The 18,317-nt window shown below is 42.8% G+C and overlaps 1 protein-coding gene across 3 annotated transcripts in view; it reads left to right on the plus strand.

The window, feature by feature from the left end:
* The first annotated feature begins 553 nt into the window (after window positions 1–553).
* Window positions 554–18,317, plus strand: part of foxp4 (forkhead box P4) — a 92,799-nt gene continuing 75,035 nt past the window's right edge. For all 3 annotated transcript variants that reach the window (XM_031323235.2, XM_031323253.2, XM_036002070.1), the window contains exon 1: window positions 554–1,184. The gene's annotated coding sequence lies outside the window, so the exon portion shown is untranslated. The remainder of the gene's footprint in view (window positions 1,185–18,317) is intronic.

An 18,317-nucleotide genomic window follows, 5' to 3' on the forward strand; every position in this document is an offset into this window, starting at 1 on the left:
TTGATGTAAATCTTTTTGGCATGAAAATCGATAAAGGCTTCCGGAAATGCAGTGTGAAAAAGATGAAAGTCATATCACAATAAGGTCTGTCAAGAGCAAAAAGGGTAGAAAAATATAAGTTATTTATATTGTTTTGTTTTTTAAATGGACCAATACAACCGATCAAATGTAGGCTAGAAGTGTAGAAAAACCAAAGTGTTTAATATGAGGTTCAGTTTGGGTTATTGTGCTTAGTTTCTGACGGTTTCTGAGCTCAAATTCTGTGCAGGCAAACATCTGTTCCTCTCTGCCTCCACAATAGCACAACTCAGCCGGGATGCAAAGAGAGGTCAAAAGATCAGTGCCTTCCACACACACATACACAGCGAGAGAGAGAGAGAGAGCGAGAGAGAGAGAGAGAGAGAGCGAGAGAGAGAGAGAGAGAGAGAGAGAGAGAGAGAGAGAGAGAGAGAGAGAGAGAGAGAGAGAGAGAGAGAGAGAGAGAGAGAGAGAGAGAGAGAGAGAGAGAGAGAAACCTCTCACCGGCTGCTGTTTTCCTATTGTGCGCCAGGGCTTTGCGAGGTTCGGGCAAGCGATGCAAACGCGCACCTGCTTTAGAGGCATTACGGTAGCGCAGCAAACTGTCCCCCTCGCAACACACACTCCACTCGTTCACTCACACAGCCCTAGTGATTCAACAGTGATTTCCAGCGAACGAGCAAGCAACAGACGGGATGCCAAAAAGTGAGGACCGGTGGAGAGGTTGTTCGCGCTGAGTAAGCCTCTTGAAGAGATAGCGAGGAGAAGCAGACGCAACAAAACAAGACGAGAAGCTGCGCGCTTTCTCCGCGGCAACTTGCGCACAGTGCCAGAGTTTTAGCGGCAGTATTGTTCTGACTTCACTCCAGAGGGGCCACTCCGAGGAGAGAGGACGCACACAAAAGGGAAAAGGAAAGGACTAACGAGCACGCTTTGTCGTTTAAAGCAATGGTCCTGCGGTCTTAGATCCTAGATTTCTCTGTCTCTCTCTCTCTCCCCTCTCTGTTTCTTTCCATTTTTCTTTTTTTTTCGTCCCGTCGGTTTGTGTCCCCCTTTGTCGCCGTGAGAGAGTGGACGCGCCGGGGCTTTGAGGAGCAGAAGCGGGGCTGTCCACATGGTCCAACCACTGGCGTGAAAGTTGACTTCTTCAGAAAACAAGAGAACAGGTTGATGCACTATCTACACTTTCCTTTCCCCCCTTTTTACCTTCCTCACTCTTTCCTCGCTCTGTGCTTCCATTGAAACTCTCTGAGACTCACACATTAGTCTACCAAAAGCCAAAAAAACATCGAACTTCCACTTTTTCATCGCACATTGTTTGTGAAACTCCTCCAAGTCAGCCTAATAATATAATAGGGAAGACTATTAGTAGCCTATTATAAACTCCAGCTTGGCAGACTCGGAGTTTTCCTCTTTCAGATTTCCCTCCGTCCATGTTTCATTTGAACTTTATTTTTCACCGGATTGTTGAACGCTTAACTTGTAAGCCTCGTTTTTAAAAAAAAATCCTCTTTGAAGTTTTTTTTTTTTTTTTTTATCTTTTCAATTTGTACAATGGAAAAGTTTCTCTCGATCTTTTTCACACGTGTTGAGTCAAACTGTTTATTTTAAAGGGCGGTTTATTTGAACTCTTATAATTTATCAGAGTTTGGTGGACAGAGAGGACCGGTGCAAAGTGTCATTGTCCAAACTATTTGCTCATGTGGCAACAAAAAGTGTGTCTCACAGGTTGGGACTAACTAAGATGATCGGTATAGGATTTGAACGGAGGCATCAAATTTAACTTTGCGTCCCCGTTAATAACCCTTGTTAAGGGATTTGATAATAAACACCGACGTAGGTTATGTGGTGATAATTTTACACACCCGTGTGCGAACCGTGTGAATGCTTTGTCATCGCTTTATACCCGTTTAACTCTAGCCGACAAGACACTGTCTTACAATTCTTTGTTTGATTTAGTTTCTTATAGGCCTAATTAAACTCACTTTTGAAATAAAAAAAAATTAGATTAACACCCCTAACTGAGGATAATAGACCCTTTGTTTTTAAGAGAGACAAAAATGATTTCTGGTCACAGTCAATAGGTCAGGGGACAATACTTTCTTTTCAAACCCTTTTGACTTTTGAAATTGGAACCGCGTTATGTGACCTCACTTGGGTTTGTTGTATTTTCTATATAATCTCACCGGATTAAATAAATAGCAATATAGGCCTACAGCTGAAGGTCTTTACAGCAGGGCGTGGAGGAAAGTTGTTCATGCACAGTAAAAGTTTAACGGAGAATTAAACGGATCTGATCTGCAGGCTTGTGATAACTAGTGCATTATAACACTGCATGCGTCTTAGTGTATTTTTTCATAATTCATAAATTAGACTGATTGCATGAATTAAAATACACGTGTTATACGTTTGATGACAAAATATTAAAAAAATATGCCTGCACATTTTGAGCTGGTTTAGGCAATATTATAAATATAGAAACTGAGGGGGTTGAAGTCTGTACAGAACCTCTGCATGACCCATGTTTTTCCTTCCTTTCTGCAGTCATAGACCGCCTGAAAGCAGGCCCACACCACAAAGGAAAATGAGCTTTTCTTTCTTGAAAAAAAGATAAAAACCTATTACCGGGGCAATATTTAAAATAAATAAAAATAACATAGGCTATTATAATGAGATATACAGTTTAAAATACCTTTAATTTGCGCAACTTAACACAACATGTGTCACATCAACTTTAGTGTTGAAAATTAAGTTGGTCTTCTTTTTTCCCCCCCCCCCCCCCTAAAATAAAACTCATCGAATCAAATGTCACATCAGCCACAACATTCCCGCATGTCAGACGGACTCAGGTCCCGCGTGATGGAAAGCTGCAGACAAAAAAAAAAAAAAAGAGGGAGAGATGAAACGACAATTAATTGCTGTTAGTTGTCTGTCATTGAGAGAAAAGCATACAGGCCGTGTGGGTGAACACCCTGACACGGGCATTATTGCCCCGTGATTGATGGGCGCCGGGGCATTTGGCATAATTAATTTTATTTACTATATCCTCTCTCTCCTGTTGTGTCCCCCCCCACCACCCCCTCACCCCAGACCCCCCCCCCCCTGTCCTCTGTGGTGGCATTTCCGCGATGCGATGACACACTTTTAATTGCACTTTAATAGAAGATCCAGCGGGAATGAAAAAAGCTCTTCATCACGTTTTATGACCACATTTCTGGTGTCAGACAGGAAAGCAGGTATTTTGCGGTGGATCGGAGCCCCTGGTGTAGCCTAAAGTGTGTGCAGAATTAGCATTAAAAAAACAAAAAGTTTATTTCACTTAGACATTGAGTTGTAGCCTTCATACAAATCTGCACATTCATGTCTTGCCTCGTGCTGCGGTTTGTTTAAATCAGCAAAATGTGATCAGAATTTTTAGATGGTTCATTTGTTAATTTTAGCAAAGACATAAGAAGCTGAATGTATTTAATTTGCATACCAGCACACCATTTTAATAGTGTGACAGTAATTTACACAACTGTATGCTGACAACAACCGTCAATGTAGGCTATCTCAGATAATATTGTTTCCATATGCTATATTTGCTGAAATGATTTCCCAGAAATATGGGGGAAAAAATAAAAAAAAAAAACATTTTTTTTTTTTATTGTAGCTACATGTTCCTTCAGCTGCTTCATTTCTCTCTGGCACAGTGAAGGCTCGGCAGCCGAGATGTCTCAGTTACTGTAAAACAATGATGTTTGGAGTCGTAGGTATACGATTTCCAACAAAATACAGATTACTGAACAATTGAGTGATTTGTACATTTTTATTTCAAATTGCCTGACTGATAACCCCTTTCAAAATGAACCTACAATGGGGCTCAGGGAGAACAGCGAGACACTGCTGAAGGATAAAGGATATATTTTATTATTTCTAAAAAAGCTACACTTAAACACTGCAGCATTTACCAACAGTATGTAAACTCACTGTGAAGTTGTCATTTCTATGATATGCTTTGCTCATTGGTCACATCAGTGACAGGCTTTCATGGAAATATAATGGGAGACAATGATACAAAAAAGTATTTGAGAGGCCAAAAGGAGTTATTTGGGTTAAAAAGAGTGTATGTGTGCAGGAAGCTAGAGGTGTCAGAGACATGTCCACTCTCTCTACTCTGTTGGCTCTTGTGCGTCGTCGGTGTCTGTGTTTGCCTCAGCGTTGCCACCTTTTTTCATCCCACTTGCCTCAACACTTTTCCTTCGTTGCTTTTTTTCCCCCTCCTCTCGACAGCTGTGTCTTTTCCATGTCCTGTTTTGTTTCATTGTTTGTAAGAGTCGCTCGTGTGCTGCTGATTTTTATCAGTTTCAGACTCTGTTCTACAGCAGACAATTGTTTTTGTTATGCTTACTGACACATTACTTAAATGCTGATTTTCAGCTTGGTCGTGTGTGTGTGACAGTGTGTCGGTGTGTGACTCTAGCGCATGTATGAGACCGTCTAGAGATGGGCAATAATGGCTGTGAATCTCATGCGCTTTAAAACCCTTTCAAGCAGGATTAAAAGCCAGCAACATGATTGTGTTAGTCCATAAACTCACTCAGAGAGTCCTTACCTCCAGCATGAGCACGTGTGAATGTATGTGTGGAAGAGTGTATATATCTGAGTGCGGGAGTGTGTGTGTACAAGAGTGCTTTTTTCTCAGTTCACCTGTCCTGCTTGAGTGGAAATGGACAGTATTTGAAGTTTTAAATGTCCTGTGCGTCGGTAGCATTGATGGCTCGCCTGTCCGTCTCTCCATCTTTCGCGCTTTCCTCATTAAAGCCCTCCTGCTATCCCTAGCCCACAAGTCTGAGTGGGCTTTTGGCTCCAAAGTGATGTTGAAGAGCACCCGTATACAACTCTGCTATACATGTAGGATTTGACCCGTGATAGATACTCACAGGTTTACTTCTATTGCAGCACTTAGTGCACTACCTGCTTAAAAAGCTGAAATGGTTAAATTTTCAATATCCTTTCGAAGGGGTTTGAGAAAGCAAAAAAATATTACTGTGCAGGGAGCGAAAGCATGTTTTTAAATGGAATTATTTCAAGTGTCCAGTGTCCTGAAGCTGCCGTTATTGCAGGGTGTGCGCATTTGAGCTGAACATGTTTTGGGCTTTTAAATGTGGAAACAGTATAGGATAAGCTATTTTACAGGTTGTAACAACTGTGTAATTATGTGTTTAAATGAAACATTTTAATTTAGTATATCTCCAATTTTTATGGACTAAAACTGTTAAATTTGTTTTGATATAAAAAGATAGAAAAACGAAAAGCTACACGTCTCCATATGCAATCACCGAGTACCACTACTACCGCTTTAAAAATATGTTAATGAAATATAATTGACAAATTAATGGAATAAATGAAGGTGTTATTCCTTATGGGCAGGCAGCATGTGGGGAAGTGCTCTGGTTGTGAAGTGATTGACTGCACAGTGAAAGTGCCGCCACATTGCTTTAGACTGAGGCCTGATTATACATGTGGTTCTAATTGAACCTGTTATTTAGGAGAAGTTGAGGGCAGAATACTTGTGTGAGTGTGTGTGTCTGTCTGTCTGTGTGTGTGCGCATATAATAAATCCCACACATTTTTCAAAGATGAGATGTGTTTCTGTGACAGGTCAGAAGGCGGTGTCGCGCAGGGAAGTTGCAGGACACCAGAGTTGGAAAGCGGGAAGATGCATTTAAGCGGTCTTTAGGAAATTGACCACCTGTGAGAGGGAGCAGTTGTTGTCTTTTGTTGCCTTTTCTTCCTTTTGTGTCCTTTGAAAGAGCTGTCATTGCATATGTGGTGACAGCAGCCCCGCTCGTATAGTCCCAACTTCATTCTTTAAAATGTACGCACTTTTCTCCCTCTGATTGATAAGGTAATCATTTTGCTTGACACAGTGGTTTAGCCTGTAGTCATTAACATGTCCATGCATTTCAGATTAGTTTTTCTATGTGTGTGTGTGTGTGTGTGTGTGTGTGTGTGCGCGTGTGTGTGGGGGGGGGGGGCTTAGAGATGTTTCTGCAGCTCCACAGAGCACCGGCCCATTAACAGCTGATGGATGTGGGAAGGAGTGACCCAACAGCTCAGAGCGGAAGAGACGGTTTCCTATGGGCACAGGGGGGGAAATGGAAGCAAGAAAGGGACGGAGAGAGAAATAGAACATATGAGTGAAAGGCTGGTAGAAGCGAGGGAAACGAGCTGAGGAAGCATTAGATCAGCCTCTCCAGACTGCGCTTGGCACCTGAGGCCATGGCTGGAGCTGAAAGAGAGGGCTGAGGCTGTGGAGTCTGGGGAAAATGAGAGCACAGATCGCGAAGTAAGGCAGTTGGAGCTATCAAGTTTGATTTCACAGACAGAGTCACACAGGATCATTATAGGTCAGTGGCACAGCCAGGTAGAGCACACGAGATGGTCGGCGGAAGCATAAAAAAAACAACAACAAAAAAAAACCCAGCAGTGTTTTGTGTAGAAAGTGAGAGAAGGCCTGTTGTGTTCGAGCAGAGCATCTTCATAAAAAAAAAAAAAAAGAAGAAAAAAAAAGCTCTCATCGGTCGCTGTGTCCCCTGCTAACTCTGCATTGCTTCTGACAGCTGTATTTGTGTTATGGATTTTCCTTCACTCTGTCCTGTCTCCCTTTCCTTTTTCCTTGCCTCCCTCTCTCTCAGTAGTCGGCTGCCCTCCCCTCCGCTGCCTCCACCCTCTGACCTTTTGTAAGCACTTCATCAGAGAGCCGTTGGTGTTTTCTAAAGCGCTGCGACAAACTGACAGGGCAGCCGTCAATCGAGCGGGGGAACCGAGGGAGCAGATCAGTGGAAAGCTTCGCTCAGAACAACAATGTGACTAAACTTTCTGCAGCACTGCTTTAATGTGTATTGAAAGGATGGCTGTGAAGGGTAGGTGACAGCTGTGAAGCGCAAGACTCAGAATGTTATGGATACACACACACAGATGCACTTTGCACATTTCATAAACCATCTGACTGTAGAGAAACGTTACACAGCTCTCGAGTGCTCGTTTGTCCGTGGTGCTGCGGCGGTAAAAATCTGCAGAGCGGATAAGTGAGCGCCCCGATAAAATGCTGAGATTCCCAGAGGAGGAGGAGCGCACAGGGATTAATATCCAGGTCCATAAACTAAACTGATTGAACTCAAATGAGTTTTACATGTTATTCTTTTACAAGTACCTGATGACAAATAAAAACTCTCATATTTCGATTTCTTTGCTCATGTCCTTCCTGCAGTTATCAGATCTACCATTAATCTGATTTATTTTAGTATTTTGTAGTTTTTGATTTACATCAGAATATTCAAATTTCTTCAGCCAGGATGAGTTTACATTAACATATGATGATAAGAAAATTAGCAATGCAGTATTTGCCCTTGTCCCTGTTCCCTGCCATTCTGGACCGGGGAGGTAATAACTATTTAAATGCATCTCATTATGTTTTCTAATCCGTAAAGTATCGGGATGTTGGCTAACGCAGGCGAAAGTGAGGCTGGAAAGTTGGCGTGCACTGCTCTTTTATGGTATTAGTATTTATGGTATTAGTTCCGGGGGACATGGGATGCCTACTTAAGCTATTAGCATGTGAGGCGCCGTGGGATGATCCATCCCCTGACAGGACGAGCTGTTAACCAGTGTTAAACCAAATCACAATAGGCTGCCTGGGTTGACGGATTGACAGAGCTCGCTCTCACCACTTGCATTGGGCCGCCCTTCCTTCCTCCTCTACTACGCTTAACCTCACATGAAGATTTGTTCGCTTGGGAATTAAGTTTCCCAAAAACTTCTTGAACAGAAACATTCAGAGATCTTTTTTAGAGTATATATGATGAATATCATCTTGCCCACGGAAAAGGACTACATGCTCTCTTTGTCTCTGTCTTGTCAACGTCTGTCCTCCTCTCTTTCTTTTTCTTCCTCCTGCTGTGGCCCTCAAGGTGAAGAGACTGTACAGGCTTTGCCCAGTGGGGTGCGGACTCTATGGCTTCTATAGTGCCCTTTCAGAGAGGGGAGGGGAGGAGGGTGCCTGCTAGAGCCACTATCGGGAGTCTTGGAGATCGCTCACAGACCAGAGGGATGCTGCTCTGCATGTGTGTGCGAGTGTGTGTGTGTGTGTGCGTGAGTGTGTGTGTGTGTGTGTGTGTGCGTGTGTGCATCAACAGTTAACTGTCAATCAACCGGTGACCCTCCAACTCTCTCCTCCTCGGACGGAATTCCTCAGGTTTTAGGTTCTGTTTTTCAGACGGCTGTCAGAAGAGAAGAAAAGCAAACAGGTCGTTGCTTTCCCAACTTGTGTGTATTTTTTAGACCTTTCCTTGTTGAGGGGAAAACAGGCTCTGTGTCATTATTTTTTATAGATTGTTTCATCTGCGTCAAACACTGATTTAAAAAAAAAAATAATGTTCCCAGACAGAGCGATACGAAAGCTGTGTTGTTAAGTAGTTGGTGCTGGTTCATCAGTGGCCGTTTTTTTCACTCTGTGGCTGCTCGCTGGGCATTGAAACTCTGTTAGTGTGTGTGCGCATACACATGCACGCCTGTGTGTGGTGGGCATTGTTGACCGGGAGACATCTGCCACTAGATTATACCCAGCTGTTATCTGAATAATTGTGTAATCCCCTCACTCCCTCCCTCTTTTACTCCCTCCGTCCTTCCCTCGCTCCCTCCTCCTCATGCTTGGCTCCCTTCTTGCCCCCCCCATCCCTTCTTTCTCAGACTGATGAGACGGAGAGTGATGAGTCTCTTCTCTGGGTGGCACTTTGGGCTTTTTCAGCAGCGTTTATGAGTGTGTGAGCTTGCATGTGTATGTGTGTGAGTGTGTATCGCTGCAGCCCCTGGTCACCGGTCGTTGTCTGACATTTGTACAAGGATTTTAGTCCCCCCCCCATCCCCCTCTCCCCATGACTCTCGGGGAAATAAAAGTAGCGTAATCCTGCCAGATCAAGACTGCTGTCCACCACAGCTTTACCAGCCTGTGAATTAGAGCCAGCTCTCATGTTCCTGAGGAGAGAGAAGGCAGAGAGTGTGTGTGTGTGTGTGTTTGCATTGTGGGCTGTTGGCCTTTGAAGCAGTGTTAGCTGTTTGCCGGCAGAATGCTGCTGGTCAGGGGGTGAGAGGAAAGGAAGGCAGAGAGCACTGAAAAACAAGAATACAAGAGTAGGAAAAGTAGTGAGAGAGAGAGTAGTATTGTCTTTCAGTATTTAGATTATGGGTTCACCGTTTAAACCAAGGTAATTATTCTAACAGGCTGCATATGATACAGTTCAAATATATTTATTGTTATCACATGTCATGTTAATTACAGAAAAGTTTTTCATTTTCAACTTCAATACATCAAGTCAAATTAAAAAAAAGAAAGAAAAGAAAATGCTCATCTTTTTTCTTTCAACAATTAATTAAAAGAACTTTTTCCTGGATTAAAAGAGAAAAACATCATTCAAATAATGCTGTCACATTCTCACTGTTCCACTGTATCTACAAAGGCACAACACTATGTTTTAAACACAGACTGTTTTCCTCCTTCTCCAGACAATTTTAGTCAACTTATGACAAGACATACAAAAAGAAAATTGTATCGTTTTCTTTTTTCTTTTTTTTTACTTAATTTAAAAAAAAAATGTATCGAGAAAGATGTTTGTATGTCACTCATAAGGCTGCACACATACACACACAGCACGCGTGCCTGCAGTTGCCTGGGCTGCCTTCATTTCTGGTCCGTGGTTGGTCGGAAAGTGTTCTTTTCCCTGTCGTAGCTCCAATAGTCACTCACTGTAAAGGACTCAACACTCGCTGTCTCTCTTTTGTCTTCTTCTGTTGCACTTTCTCCTGTCCATCTACTCCCCCCCCCCCCTCTCCCTGTCATGCCTGTTGTCTCTAATTATCATGGCTCTGTGTTCCTCCAGCCTCTTCATTACATCCAGGCTGTCATCACAGTTTACCTCCAACATTTGCTACCTGTTCTCAGGCACCATTTCAATAGGAATCATTTATTTCGTATGACTGAAAAGACAAGACTCAATGCAAGGTCAATCAATACAGTAGCTCTCTCAACAGTCTCTAAGAAGCTGTATGTATTGTGAGTGTGTCTTAAAAGGACAAACATTTTTTTATTCTATTGTAAGATTCAAAGAGAAATTTCATCAAAAACATAATTTTTGTAGCAACATGTAGTATTTTGCACGCAAATGTCATGTAGGAGAGGCAGGAAACTATTACTGTAGTGCATTCACACATATTCCTAATCATTTTGATTTGTAAACTTGATGGGTGCTTTTACTCTTTCAAAGAATTGTATTCAGTGTGATAACTTTTTGTTCAGTGCATTTTGTGTCAACACACCTGCTTGTCCCTGGACATAAAGATTGTGCCTCACAGTGCGAAAACAGACAGATTTTAGCCACATTCTCTGACAAAAACTACAAATGAACTAATTTCTACTATTTCAATGAGACTTTCTCTTGAAGAACAAACAGCAAGTAATGGAGAAAACAGAATATTTTCTTCAAGGACTAAGGGCATTTATTACCAGGTTGAAAGGCGGCCATTGGGTTGTTGATTAGCAGACACCACAATGCCCATTTGCCCAGTGAAGGTCAGCACTGCCGTATGCAACCTGTAGCCCTAATAGACAACTTCTGCTGCTGCAGGTTTCCATTGTCTAAAGGTCAGTCAGGAACAGTGCATTAGCCTCGGAAAGTAGTCAGCATAAACGAGGGAGGGGACTGAGGGAGGAACGAAGGACTAAAGTACAAAAAAAGAGGACAGGAGGGAGGGTGAGTGGCAATGAAACCCTGGCATGCTTCGTGGGGTCAGGCAGGCGTACGGCTTCTGGGGGCTTTGTGAAAGTTTGCCTGCAAAACTTTGCTGAAGGCTGGGTTTGGTTTGAGCGGCTCCCCCAGGGGGTTTGCTCAGAGAGAGGGTGGAGGGTGGAGGGAGGAGTAGGAGGAGGTGGGAAGGGAAGTTGGAAAGCAAAGAGGAGGAGGAGAGGGGAGCAGAGCACAGAGAGCAGGCATGCCGTCACAGTTGTCCGTTGTTACAGCGCACAGGCCCTTAGTCGCTGATCTAAGAAACACAACTCCTGGCTCCCCTCCTTATCCCTCCCTCCTCTCCCCTTAACCCTTTTTCTCTCCACTCTCTTTCCCTCCATCCTCGCCGCTCTGCCTCCGTGTCTCTTAGCTGTCGGCCTCTCTGCGCTGTGATTTGAACGCTGGTTATTAACATACAGTCTGCATTAGTGGAGCAGTGGCTGGGCCTTTCTGCTGGTAATGAGGATAGGGGGACTGTGCTGTATAGTAACTTGTTTGACGTCCAATGGCAGGGGCAAGTTCATCCTGAGGAGGTGTAATTCTTTCCCTCCTCTGCCCAAACACATGACTGCACCCTAGGGGGAGGAGGAGCGGACCAAGGTGGCTCTTCTCATCCCAAATTTGAATCTCTCATCCCCTTCTCTGCTCTCTCTTTCTCCCTTGTCCCCTCTCTTCCCACAGGGTTAATTGAAGGGGAAATTGATAGTTCTGTGCGGTAATTGTGGCTTTGAGAATTCTCTGTCTCCCACGGAGAAAGATGAGGGCAGCTGTACCGAAGACAGGATGACGTGTTGTAAGAGAAAAAGCGACAGAGAAAAAGGGGGAGAGAGGCAGATGGAAGAGCAAATAGAAAAGCCACGCTTACCTCCCCCGCTGCACCCTCTTGGGTTGGGGTTTGACTGGTTGATGAGGGAGCGTGTTGATTGGCTGATGACGAGCTGAGATTTCTGCGTAACTTTACTAGCTGGGCTCTAATAATCATTCTATTCATTATCCAATCAGAGAGACTCACCATACTGCTCTTCACCCTCACTGATTCCCCTTTTGAACCCCCTCCCTCCCCTCCATTCCTCCCATACCTCCCTGAGGAGTCGGGGATGGACAGATGAGTGGAGCGCACTGTATCTGTTCGGTTCTGCTCTGCTGCTCGCTGAAGTGGAGAGAGACAAACTTATATTCCACTGATGCCAGTGCTGAATGGACTCTCTGCCTCCCTCTCTCCTTCAAGAGGGGCTTTTCTTTCCCATGGGCAGAGCTTTATAATTAGTCTTCTTCCAGAAATAGAAAACTAGTTTTCTGAGGTGAAGTCACCCTCTGATGTGTAGTGTTTAAAGCTGCAAATTTGAATTAATACAAAATGAAGTAAAATCTATTATATACAGTATATATATATATATATATATATATATATATGGGAAATCAATTTCCCCATACTGTTTTCCAAAATAAAAATATTTAGATGGCAAAAAGTATTATCAAAATAAAAGAATGACTGCGAGAGAACAGTTTTTAGTCAGATAGACATTTTGTCCCTGTTGTAACAGCAGGTCTTGTTTTAGCTCCTGGCTTAGTTGTTTAGTCTCAGCTCAGACCATACCAAGGCTGTCACCCAGGCAACGTTGTATGTGTGTGTTGGCTTTATATTTAATTTTCTTCATTGTGTACTAAAATGTGTCAGTGTATTCATTTCTTCTTTTGACTTTATCTCTGCCATGGGTTCTGTGTTTCCCACCTCTGGTCCCCCCTCCCTCACTCCCTTCTGCCTCTCCTCACCGCTCTCCTTTTTCTCTTCCCCTCCCCTCTCCTTTCGCTTTCTCTGTCCGTTAATGAGAATGTGTTAACGAGAAAGAAAGATCTATTGGGTATAGCACAATTCATCAGAAAGGCAGAGGTTTGGAAGAAAAAAAAAGGCGGTGGGCCCTTCAAAGAAGTCCTATTCTTGTGGTTGTGAATGTTTGATGAGACAGTGAAAAGTTCCCCCTCTAACGTCATGGTGTCTGAACAGAAGAGAACAGAACCGTTCTAATCATGCCGCGCAGAAAAAATGACTTCCAACCCGATTTAATTAACTGATAAGAAACGGCTTCAAATTAATTTTTCAAGGATGTAAGATTTTGATTAAGAAACTCCTAAAAGAAATAGACGAATAATCAATTTTTTAATCAACTTACTCAAATGGTAACTGGTTAATATGATAATTCTAGCAATTAGGGCAAATATTGTCGAGCAGCAGTTTCTATGCATCCTGTTAAAGGAATTATAATATCTTTACATCTAATTATCATGGTTATTTAATTTTTTTGTATGGCTACCTCTCAATTTTACCATTCGGGTTTTCATCTGCCATTATAGGGATAATGAAATGAGAAGTTGGAAAGTGTAATAAGATGAAACTTTTATAAGGGCCAACCTGAATGGGGCTTTTCACGCACCCTGATTGGATAGATATTTTGGAATAGGGAAAGGGGAGTTGTTCAGAATGACATTATTTCTGCTGGTTTTACATGCAAAGCTGAGATGGATCTTTAGATGTATGATTCTTTTATTTCGTCAGCAGATTAAAGTAGCTAATAGCTCCTGGCTTCTCTGTGTGCGTCCTCTCTTATTCATAAGCAGGTAGGCCTGGCCATGAATATGCTCACCATTTCTAATCCACAAAGTTTCAAATCATCTATTCAGTTAGAAGAGAGAGAGAGAAAAATAGATTCAGCTTTGATTGAAGGAAAGATTGGGCTGTTCACCTGCTAGTGGCCATAAAAAGTGGATTGTGTATGTATGTGCGTTTCCCTAATTGGACAGGTATTGTAGCGGAGGTGAAGAAGGGGCAGTTAAAGAGAGGGGGGGCTGCACAGAAAGAGCTGGCGGGGGGTCCGGGGCTTTAGGAGAGCAGCTGAGAGGCAGAGTTCCTTACTTCAAAGAAGCCTTACAGCCTGGACAAACGCTAACCCCGCTCACATACCACTGTAGCACACACACTCCACATTCACATACAGTGGCTCTTTTGCCTCTCATGAGATGAATATCCATCCCCTCTCACACTCCTTTCTCTCGGAGTCTCTGCTGTATCCCTCGCTACCCGCATGCTGAACATCAGTGGAGTTGTGGTTCAGAGGGAAATATTGACAAAGCATTTGGAGAGATGGAATGGTTTCTTTAATTATATGCTGCTCTTATGATGATGCATGGTGTTTCTGTCTCGCTGCTTACACACACACGCGCACACATGCATACACAAAATGCATGTGCACGCTCATCAGCTGAATAGGTATTCCTGGCACAAACTCCTGTATTGAGCGTACATATTCAATTAGCAAAACGCATTAGCAAAACTTGCCATTTGTTGTTGTTTTTTCCCCGTCCTTGCTCAGAATTAATGGTTTTGATATGCTAATTAGCGGGTAATTTAATTTCAAAAGGCCTCAATTAACAGCAGCGTTGTGGACACGAGGAAGTTAAGCAGCGTAATCTAATTTGCATTAGTAACGAGCAGGGAGTAATTAGTCTCTAATTAGCCACTTCAGACAGCACTTGTGTTTACTTTCCTAATGAAGTGGAGGGGCATTTTTTTTAAACAGGGAAGCATGTGTGTGTGTACATGTAAGCGTGTTTATGAGTGCATATGTGCGAGTGTGTGTGTGTGTGTGTGTGTGTGTGTGTGTGTGTCTGTCTGGTTGGGGGGAGGGGGGGGGGTGCAGTGGGAGAATGGCATATGGCTTACAGTTTGGCTCCAGTTACACACATGGGCACCACTCACACTCACACACAAACAAACACGAATGAACACACATAGAGGTCAGACCCTGCCGTCTTATGTGATTTGGCGCATACTAACAGTTTTCAATCCATTGAAACATCTCTATGAGCTCACTTGCACACGCCACAAGGGATTGATTGTGTTTGAGGGTTTTTTTTATCTCCGTATCATTTCCCCTGGTATTATTTTTTGGTGTTGCAATGGCTTGCAATATTTTAATATTTCCTTTTTTGTATATTAAGACACTTGCTTTCCAAATTATATTTTTGCATTGTGGAAAGTATAAACTGTTGTGTGTGTGAGTGATGTTACAAACTAGAGTTGCTGGCTGGCCGGCCTGATGCAGAGTTTATTTCTGGAATACGGTTGCTTGTGTTGACAATGTAGCAAAACCAAAGAAAGGAAAGACGTACGTACAGCTAGATTTTTTATTTCTTTCATTGCTATCATTTAAATGATCTGGAAGCAACACTTAAGGAAAATAGTGGACCAATTAAATTCAACTTTTTTCTGGGATGAGCAGTTGGAACTTTTCCATTCAAAGCCATGTCAAAAACAAGTTGAAAACAACAGGCTTCCTTCTGGGCTTTTTTTTGGGAAGCGAGATGGGGTGGAAGGGTTGCAGAGGGAGCAGCATAGTGGGGCTAGGGGAGGGGGGACAAGCAGCTGCCCTATTAGCCCAAATCTGTTGTTCAGAGGAGGTGGGAGGAGGGTGGAGCAACACCACTGAATTTCCACAAAGGAGCACACACTGTTTTCTTCACTTTGTGTGTAAAGAAGGCTAAATTCTCAGATTATGCCACAAATTAACGTATGTTTAACCCCCAACACCTGGGTGTAGATCTTGTCTTATTTTTTTTTACCCATAATCCAGTGCAAAGGACAGAAGAGACTATGGGGACCCCATTAACTGACAGCCACTCTGATGGGAAGGCGTTTTTCTAAAGGCTGTCCCCTAACCTTTCCTGGGAATAATAAGAGAGGTCAGAAAGTTGGGCGACTTCCTGCTGCAAAAAGCGGGGTCAGAGCGCCGGTTGGCAGAAATAGTCAGCAGGACTCAGCGGACATGACTTGGAACACACACACACACACACACACACACACACACACACACACACACACACACACACACACACACACACACACACACACACACACACACTGAATGGACTGCAACCCATAGTGTAGAACTTGTGTGACTTACACACACCAGGAGCAAAAGCTCAATAAATATAATGAATGAAGGCGCTACAGTGATTATGAGCCTGTTTCAAACACTGACCTCTACCCATACGCACAGGCACACAGATTTATAGGCACAAACAGCTACACATATGCACATACACACACAAACAGTCACGCGTACACATCCATAAATAGGCAACTGATTTACAAATGAGCTGACCTGTGTGTTGGCCTTGCTCTCAGATAGGCTCACACCCCCGCCATGATGCATAAATCACAATGGACATGCATATGCATGAGCATCTGAGGAGGTGGGATAAGTGTGTGTCTGCATGTGTGTGTTTGAGCACCAGCCAGCAGCAGTGTTTGTATCGATCATTGAGGCTTAGTTAAGTGCCTTTTATTTCATTGAGTTAAAGTTAAGGACCGTGGACAGGCCTCTCGCCAGTGTGTGTTGCTTTTGAATGGAGAGATAGAAAGAAAGAAAGAAAGAAAGAAAGAAAGAAAGAAAGAAAAAGGAGGAGAAAGGACTCTTAACTGTTCTTTTTTTCCCTCTTTTTTAGTGGCATCCAGGGATAGCACATCACATTAATGGAACCTAGATGACGTTTCACGTTTCTTCTCTCTCTGGAAGAAGTGGTTTTGGTGTTGGACCTTTGCCTGATGTGTGTGTGTATGATGTGAGCTGCTTTAACCTCCTCTTGTTTTATGGACTTATACATGGCTCTGGATCTCACTGCTGTTAGATTAATTTACACACCACTCACACATGCTTGCCAAATCTCCCCCTGTCTCTCTATCTCTCTCTCCTTCCCTCTCTCCTTCTTTTTCTGAAGACAGAGCAGAAATTGCCTGGTGAGGTAAATAAATTACTTCCATCGATTGCTGTAGTTGAAGAATGACTTTATCACAGTTTGACTTGTCCAGATACAGATCAGCGTGTGGCAGCGTGTTTTTTTAATGTGCCATTGTGTGTGTTTGACTTACTGTAGTTTATGTGTGTGTGTGTGTGTGTGCATGTGTGTGTGGGCTGTGAAAAGCTGTGTAAAATGTACCTGATGGGTATCTCAATATATTAAAAGCATAAGCTCTGTGTGTGTGCTATGTGTGAGGATGTGTGTGTGTGTGTGTGAGTACGTGTGTGTGTAAGTACGTGTGTGCTGTGTGTGAGTGTGTGTGTGTGTGTGTGTGTGTGTGTGTGTGTGTGTGTGTGTTAGAGGTCTAATCGAAACAGGCGGCCATGTGCTTATTGAAAAGCAGATAAATAAGGCTGGTATTATTAGAGTGGAATTTTACAGCCCACCTTGTGGCCAGGTGGGTTGTTGGCTGATTGAGTTTATCTCTGTCTTGTTATCCATCAGCACTGGTCACTGATAGGAGACGCAGATAGATGACTTAATGATACCTACCTCTGATTGTAAGTTTGTATATGTTTTATCTACTGTACATCGCTGTGTGCACGACAATGTGTGTAAAAACTTTCAGCACACCTTAACCCCCATGACTCAGATGTCACTTCATGGAAAGAGGTTCAAAGTTTACCAAAAAAAAGTCCAAGTGCAGAGCTATGTGTGTTTCTATGTGTGTGTGTGTGTGTGTGTGTGTGTGTGTGTGTGTAGCAGTCTGGGACACATGCTGTTTTAATAGATGCAGTGCTGACGTTACTGCAGAGGCCAAGAAGCCACCGTTAAAAAGAAAGGATTTGGAAAAAGAGCGAGTTCTGTTTGCATTAAACAGTGGAAGAACTGACCAGCGAAGGAGCAAATGAGCGGCAGACGGCTAAAAGATATCTGCTTTTTTGGCTATGTCCCGCACTTCAGATTTCCCTCCCTCATTCTTTTAATTTTATTTGGCCTAGATCTGCTCAGTATGTTTTATATCTCTATTTTTTATCTCACTTCTTTAACTTTTTTCCCCCTCATTGAGGTAAATAAATGGCATTTGCTTTTGTCTGTGATTAAAAGTATCTACAAATTAGCTAGTCTTCTACAGTGTTTTTCTCTTTTAAAATATCGAAGACATTCCAAAAGAAAAATAACACAAAACCGTAGCTGACATGATGAAGAACAAAAAAAGCTGAGCTCATAAGAAGGATGTTTTTTGTTTTGTTTTTTCTTAATACTTAAACAGTAGTCCTCATGGTTTATTCTGACCAGTCTGTCTGCCATCTACACTATCAGATTCTTTTCTGCATCAGATGCTCTCGATTTGAGAATTAATTAGGCAGCGCGTTGGCGTCAGGGTTGGGATTTGGGGTTTTTTTGCTAGCTATTTTAGTAGCTAATTACTGAGGGGGAGAGTGTTAATTGGAATTCTCTTAGATAATGTGAACTCCTCTTCCCCTTTTCTCCCCCGCCTCCACTAGAGTTTAATAGAAAACCACAGCACTTAATAGACCTCTCCCTCTCAGTCTCTCTGTTTTTTTTTTTAATTTTTATTATTATTTCTTGTATTTTTATGTTTCTGACAGTAGCTCAGCTGATGTATTTGAGGACAGGAGATGTTTGTGGTCATGTTGGCGCACTGCATGTGTGGCT

This window comes from Sander lucioperca, chromosome 6, assembly GCF_008315115.2.
Source record: "Sander lucioperca isolate FBNREF2018 chromosome 6, SLUC_FBN_1.2, whole genome shotgun sequence".
Lineage (NCBI taxonomy): Eukaryota > Metazoa > Chordata > Actinopteri > Perciformes > Percidae > Sander > Sander lucioperca.